This window comes from Aplysia californica, unplaced genomic scaffold (assembly GCF_000002075.1).
Source record: "Aplysia californica isolate F4 #8 unplaced genomic scaffold, AplCal3.0 scaffold00076, whole genome shotgun sequence".
Classification (NCBI taxonomy): domain Eukaryota; kingdom Metazoa; phylum Mollusca; class Gastropoda; order Aplysiida; family Aplysiidae; genus Aplysia; species Aplysia californica.
The window spans coordinates 478,986-486,213 of NW_004797346.1; the positions used below are offsets into that span (position 1 = coordinate 478,986).

The 7,228-nt window shown below is 39.8% G+C and overlaps 1 protein-coding gene across 3 annotated transcripts in view; it reads right to left on the reverse strand.

Annotated features, from left to right (window-relative positions):
• The window catches only part of LOC101864372 (sodium-coupled monocarboxylate transporter 1), a gene marked incomplete in the record, with an annotated part of 54,837 nt that extends 48,037 nt beyond the window's left edge, over positions 1-6,800 (reverse strand). The window contains 1 exon segment of one of the 3 annotated variants that reach the window (XM_013080154.2): positions 6,727-6,800. 3 annotated transcript variants of the gene reach the window in all.
• Positions 6,801-7,228: the final 428 nt, after the last annotated feature.

The window sequence follows — 7,228 nt, forward strand, 5'->3', positions numbered from 1 at the left end:
TCTTTTCCTCTGCCTGTCTATCTGTCACTCTACCTGTCTTTCCATCTCGGTATTCTATCTCCTACTCTACACGTCTATACTCTCTCTCTCTCTCTCTCTCTCTCTCTCTCTCTCGCTCTCTCTATCTCTCTATCTCTCTCTCTCTTTCTCTCTCTCATTCCTAATCAAACAAGCCCGCCCACGTGCGCGCACACAAACACACACAGAGAGACATACACACAAACACATACACACATACAGATACACACACACACACATGTATACTCGTTTACATAGTGCACCCCAAACAACCATACACTTTTATCCATTTCGGCATAAACTTACCACTTCCAATATAAACATATTATACCATGTGTGCAAATGTACACATTATTCATGAACCCCCTCAGCTGCATTTCCAGACAAAGGCACACACTTTTCCACCCATTGTTATAACGTATTCCAGGCTTGGGCAAGCGAGTCCAAGTTGCGGGCCAGATCAGGCGATTCCGAATGTCTCGCGGGCCAAAGCAAGAAAAAATTGGATGAAACCAGCAGAAATATCCAAGCTCTTAAAAGTGCGATCAAAACTAATTCTAATAATATAATATAGCATAAAAATTATTATGCCACTCAACAGCATTTCAAGAGATAAAAATAATATTATCAGTTCAATTTCTTCCAGCAAGGCAGGAAACCACTGATTTTAATTTTATACACGAACAGTTTTTAGTTCTTTTTTGTTGTTGTTTTATTTATTTTTCACAGTTAATTATTATTATCAGTATACCACGGGCCACATTCTATATTCGGTCTACATGTTGTTATTGGGTCGACTCGCAGGCCAGACTGAAACTGTTCGAGGGCCATTACTGGCCGGGGGGTCGTAGCTTGCCAATACCTGCTAATGAAGTTCATTTCCCTTAAGTATCTCCTGGAATGCAGTGACGCAACTGCTTTCATCTAGTTATTCTGTTCCACTGACCATTCAAAATAATCAATTATTACAGCCTGTCTCCACACGCCTTGGGCTATTCAGCAACAGGGGCGTGGTTGGCCCGCTCTGGTTTCAGGACGAGGACAGTAAATCCAGAGCAGGTAAAACCATGACCGTTAGTCACATCTATCTCACAGTCCTGAGAAAGTATGGGGCAAATTAAGGGAGGGAGGGGGGTTGTCCTGCAGTTGAGGAAGCGTGGTTCCAGTCCTGGCCATCGCGTGGTTGCAAGAAAGATTTGGGAAAAGCTATATTATAAGCCTAAAGCTTACTAATGAATTGTCACCATGTCCCTTTCGACTTGACTCCCCCTCCCCTCGAATATTATAGGGGGGGGGGTCTGTTTTGATTGCTTGTTTGTTTGTTGCTTTTCTTTATTTTATTACAGATCAAGTCTACGGAAACAATCTACAATTAATCGCATGGTTGAAACTCAGTGTGGAACAGGACGTCACAAGAATCGACACAGAAACCTCCGACAGGAATACGTGCATTCAAAATTTCCAGTGGCGTATTCGAGCTTGTCAGGGGAGAAATGACCAATGCCTAGAGCATACAAATTAAAGTTACCACCTGCCCTGAGTTTATTTGGCTATGTCAATTTTGCATAAAATGAGTTCTTCAATACACAATTGGTTGATTTTTTAAAGTTGCAAAGCGTTGTCTTTCAGTTAATATCCTTTAAAAATATATTAAAGAAAGAGTAAGCGTCAAAGTGAATGAAAAAATACTACTAATAACAACAGATATGCCGACAGCACAGTATTAAAAGCAAATTCAGAAAAAGAACCTTCAGTAGCTTTTCGATCATGCTACAACAGAAAGTAAACATACGCCTCCACCTCCCTCACCCTTCATCTTTGCCCCCCCCCCCCCTCGTCTGGGCTCCTGACTCTTTCTGTAGCATTTGTACTGCTAGTCCTTGGTTCCCTCTTACTTTTGTCTTTCAGCTATACCCCTGATCTTAGGGTAGGTAAGGTCTAACACCTAGCCTATTCGGATAAAGGCGAAAAAATCCCGGAGGACACATGTGCAAATTGCGCACGTCAAAGATCCCTTCGTCGTTCTAAAATCGATTAGAGTAGGCTTCGACTGCTACCCGGACAAAATATTAATTTCTACTAAACTGAAATAACACATAATGTGTCGCGCTCAAATGACCTTGTGCAGCTTCGTGGGCCGTAAAGCACACCAAAACAACCCCCCCCCCATAAAAAGAGTTAACGTAAAGGGTTATTTTTAATTGTAAAGAAAACAAAATGTGTGGCAATGTTTTTAAAAGAAACAGTAAACCTTAAGAGTAAAATCATAAAGCACAAGCGAAAACATCGCATAAGTTTCACACTTTAAATAATGTTACTATTCAGGATATTATATAATACATCCGACGCCATTGTTCCACAGATATAAAACGAAGCATTGCAATTTTTAAAGATATTTTTTTAACATTTTCAATAGAATGAGCCCACTCCTGAAAAAAAAGAAGTAACATTTCAAAGACAACCAAAATAAAAAGAGTTTTAAAAAACACCAACTCTTCTATACGGTTGAGAATGATGGTCAATAACCAAAGATAATAAAAATAAATCAATCATGTAAGCAACAGAAAGGTGGGTTCTAAAGAGACGACTGAGAATTTTATGAAAGGAGAAAAAAAATCAAATCAGGTAGTGCTGATATAGGTCCACGGGTGGGCCTCTCATTATTTTATTTAATTTTAAAAATAAGCAAACGAGGCAGAGGTAGACGAAAAGTAACTTACCAAGAGACCCTGAACAGATGGGGGACGAGCAAAGATCGGTATAATATAAACACGTTTTTGAGATCCTAGAAGACAAACGATTGGTGAATTATGATTGTCGTTATCTGTCTCAGATCTGATACGTCATGAGGATGATGATGGTGCACCTCTGCTTCCACTCATGAACGACAAACACTGTCTCCAGCCTCCTTGCCAAGTGCTATAGATAAGTCTGGTGATGTGGCGAGGAACTGTATAATTTTTCCGCGGTGATCAGCGCCTCAAAGTGAAGGTCATGATGACCAAACTTCAAGCCGTTGTCGTGAATGGCTCAGATTATTCCTCCTCACTCAGAGATAACTACGCTATCGCATATCGCGACCACCATGCTTGTACAAGCTGTTTTTGATTATCACATCACCGACCGAAAGGAAAGTGGAATTTTTTCAGTAAAAGTATAATTTCTTGTGTCCCTTCTAATCGAAACGTTCCTTCTTTTTTTTTTAAATAATAGTTTTAGTTTTGCGGAAATAGCAACACAATTAGGTCATATTACAAGTGCCGGAGATAAGAGGTATTACACTAGAGTAACTAATATAAAAAAGGAGGCGAGATGAGGGAGATAGAAAGAAGGAGCAAACCAAACCAGAGCACCCGCCAACCACCCTCTATAACTCCACAATACAACTTTGAGACGGAATGTTCAAACCGATTTTATACGCCAGAGCTCCGGGGATATAACAAGAGAGCCGGACAGGCGCCCAGACAAAAACAATGTAATCGTTCAAGTGCTTCAGGCTGTGCCGTTAGCTGCAAGTACTTGTGCAATCGTTTGCGCAGGATGATTGGAGAAAAATTAAGTAAACGTTATTAGCATACATTCAACGCGGTGGCTTATTTTGTAGGTTCTTACAGTACGGATCATTTTACTTCTCTACAGATATCTTTAAAACAGAAAAACAAATTAAATTTTTAAAAACCAACTGCCGAAACGTTATGCTGCGTACTCTGCCCGCAAACTACCTATACCGGTACTCTATGTACAAAAGTAAAATTGTATTATCAGTATGGACATTTGCATGAACATGAAACTATCTTTTCCACTAGGCAAACTTGCTCGATTGATGAACGTCTGTTTTCCAGATGGTAATATTATTATTGTTGCTTCAGTAACAAAGTGTTGTTAGTATGTTTTAACGTGAGTTTTTCGTTTTTCATTGAAGTGTATAAAGTCTATTATTGTCACGTGTTTTAAAAAAATAAGGTTTCCTGCTTTTTTTTGGTGTGTTTTGTTGTTTATTTGGGTTTGTTTTGTTTGTTTTGTTAGTTTTGCTTTTTCTTCTTCCTGTCATCATTCCTTTTTTCTGAGAGCGGGGGTGGGGGGTGCTTCGACTCTTTCTTGCTTTTTTGGGGGCTGGAAAGGGGGGGGGGGTAGTACTGTGGCCTCCGACATAAATCGTACATCCGCTTTGAAAATGACCACATCTTTAACTATTAGCCTCAATTACTTGAGAACATTTTTTTATTTCCAGCAACAGACCCCGCTTTAAATTTAGATCTAGATGTAGATCTAAGTTCAGTACCGACTTGCACACAGATCTGTATACAATTTAGTTATCCGACGATCGAATAAAAACGCGTGAAAAAATTAACAAGCGATTTGGGGAGGGGGGGATCAATCTATCTATCTATCTATCTATCTATCTATCTATCTATCTATCTATCTATCTATCTATCTATCTATCTATCTATCTATCTTTATATATATAGACTATATATAGACTATATATATATATATATATATATATATATATATATATATGTAATATAATATAATATAATGTAATATAATATAATATTATAATATAACATAGGCTACATAAAATGATAGGCCCTATCTACTCATTTATTTATTTATAAAACTTCTTTATTTATCTATAAGCAAAGTGGAAAAACTTACATTGAGGCGTACTGGAGCAGAAAGTGGCAGAGAATGCTGAATATGCGCTCTTTTTTTTGCAGGCTAAATTATACTGGTGAGCACACTGTGATTACTCTGTCGGGACGATGCGCCCAGGTTTTTCATTCAGCACCACTGCGCACCGCGCACACACAACACACGAGCGTGTCTGGCCTAGGCCTAGGGGGAAAGAATGAACTGTGCTAGAGCTGAGAAGTCTTGAAATAGAGCCACCGCTACATTTACAACCCTCTCACGCATGCAAGTCAGTCGGTCACTGACTTTGACTAGCGGGAAAGTCGGTTAGAAAAGAGCAAAAGCTTTATACAGCCAGCTTGAAACTCCCCCTCCCTCCTTTCTCCGTGTGTGTGAAGTCTCAGCAGGGTTGTGGTGCGGGTCACGGATTCAATGATGATGGGAAGAGTACGGCGATGCTGAGGGAAAACGTTTTCAAAATCGTGGCACAGCAAGGGAAAAGTGCCCCTGACAAACACAGTGGGATTTTCCTGTTATAGGTTACACACGACTAAACACGTCCCTTCTTATTTTCTTAGAACGGTCTCGCCTTTTGCGCATTCGAAAAACAAAACCCCCATAGAGTTGCAAGCATAGCTAGAGCTAACCACCTAGTGCACACTGAAACAGTTTTGTCAAATCCCTGTCTGATATGGTTTGATACATTTGATAGCTGCCAGATTGTCCTTCAAGAGAGGCCCAAAAGCTTACATTTTGGGACAATCCGAACAAATTGACTGTCAGATCGGTTACATTTATTAACCAATTGACACCTGATCTAAGTCCCATTCCACTCACTTTGAAATCTTTAAAGGTAGATGATACATTAACACCAACCGAGCAAAAATAAGCAAAATCGCCCAAGTTCAAACGACCCCCATGTGTGTGCACTCCACAGATGGTGCTCTCAGAAGTTTGCCCTACATGGACTTTATCCACCAAAGCGTCGGTTGTTGAGGCCCAGCTGTTTTTCCAATTTTATTCGACTTTTTGGGTCTCCTTAACTTTAGTTGCGTGTTTCTTAGAAACATGCAACAGCGAGGGCACTAATGTATTTCTCACTCCCTACTCACTCCCCTGCTGCGCAGGACTTAACGGTCAGATGTTAATTATACCAGTCCAGGAAAGAAAAGATGGCCGTTTGTTTCTTTTTCGCAGTCCGAGTGCACTCCTATTGCTTGAAGAATTAGCTCCTTTTCGAGAAATTTGTTTACGGATACTAAAATGACGTGAACCCACGTCACTATTCTCCCTCGTCTTCAACAGTTAGCTTTATTTGCTACTCCGCTGTTGTTGCTGCTGCAACTGCTGCTGCTGCAACTGCTGCTGCTGCTGCTGCCAATGCAACTGCTGAGTTGCTGCTATTGTTGAACTTTGTTTTGCTATAGATCTAGCTGATATTTTAGATTTCAATTATTTCAAAGTGCTGGTTTCGCTTTGATCATGCACTTTAATTTCTAAGAATTATCGCATGACATAGGCCCTACAATATGACATGCAAACGTTATAAGGCAAGTAAACGAATATTGCTTTTGTTCCTCCCCAGTTTGTTTCTGAACACACAGAATACACGGTTACTTTTTTAAAAGCCACACAAAAAAGGCCGCAAAATGCAGGCAAAAGAAGAAAGCTACAATGAGCTCCGTATCCTCCTATACTGCACTACGTCTGTGTCTGTTTTGGTTTGGTTTGGTTTTTAGGTTATTTTTTAAAAACCGGTACTGTGTTATATACCTTTATGAACACTTCAGACGAAACACTGAAGCTTGACACAAATTCAAAACTGCCCCCCCCCCCTCAAATCGCCCCGAGATGAAGCATGAATCATTTCTCTTGAGCGAGGAAAGGGGGTTAATATTTAAAATAAAAATCATGGCAAGTGAAAAGACAGATCTCATGTGAAGACAGAACACAAAAGTGGTCGTGACGGGTAGCTTGAATAAAATCTTAACGTTAGCAGTTGCCGTGTAAGGTGAATAGAGCGGGGTTAAGGCGCATAAAAATGCCAGGGTTTATTTGACCTGTTTGACCTACCTGTTGACAGAAAACAGCACAGGTGAGGAAAATCCCGGATGGGTAGAGCAAGCAGGAAATTCGGCTAGTGACGTCAAAGAAATCGAAGGTGCTGGTTTTGTCACTTTTTAAAAATGCTTCAAGTGCTTAGTGCACAGTCTTTCAGGGTTCCTGCAACAAAATTATAAATACTGTGTGAGTTACTGTGTGTAAGCTTACTATAAACTGTTGTACAAATACGCTGTTGTTGTTGTTGTTGTTGTTGTTGTTGTTGTTGTTGTTGTTGTTGTTGTTGTTGTTGTTGTTGTTGTTAGGGTTGATGTTTTTATTGTTAATGCTGTTGTTTTTTTTCTTCTTATTGTTGTTCGGTGTTATCACGAGGTTAGGATATTAAAAAATTATGTGCTATGGCTCTTCAAAATAATCTATTCTGGTTCATTATCATGCGTTCAGTCAGCATTCTGCGTCTTGTCAAATCGTGTATATTTTATTATGTCCTGTGGAGATTAGGTTGTCCTCTGCC